We start from the raw sequence: 481 nt of genomic DNA on the forward strand, positions 1-481 counted from the left end.
CAGTGCGCACGCGCTTGCCGTCCCGACGGGCGGGCGGGGACTGGAGGCCACGCCCCGAGTAGTCCCGCTGCCGCAGTGGAGCGGCGCCCCCTGGCGGCTCCCGACCCACTAGATTTAGGGCCAGGACCGGCGCTCCGTCGAGGCACGCGGTCAGACACCGCTCGGTTCAGTTCCGTCGCTCAGTCGTGTCTGAGTCTTTGCGACCCCATGGACTGCAGCACGCCAGGCTTCCCTGTCCATCACCAACTCCCGGAGCTTGCTCAAACTCACGTCCATCGAGTTGGTGATGCCATCAACCATCTCCTCCTCTGTCGTCCCCAGAATCTGCTGCTGGGGTCTTTTCCCACCCCCAGTGGAAGCTGAGGCTTGGGGAGGTCAGCTCAGCTCTTCCCCCAGGACTTCACAGCAAGGGCAGAAGCCGGGATGGAGAAGAGACCCCACTAGGGGGTCAGCGCCGACAGCTGGAGCGGAACCCAGGGCG

The sequence above is a fragment of the Odocoileus virginianus genome, unplaced genomic scaffold (genome assembly GCF_023699985.2).
Source record: "Odocoileus virginianus isolate 20LAN1187 ecotype Illinois unplaced genomic scaffold, Ovbor_1.2 Unplaced_Contig_23, whole genome shotgun sequence".
In the NCBI taxonomy this organism is placed as follows: domain Eukaryota; kingdom Metazoa; phylum Chordata; class Mammalia; order Artiodactyla; family Cervidae; genus Odocoileus; species Odocoileus virginianus.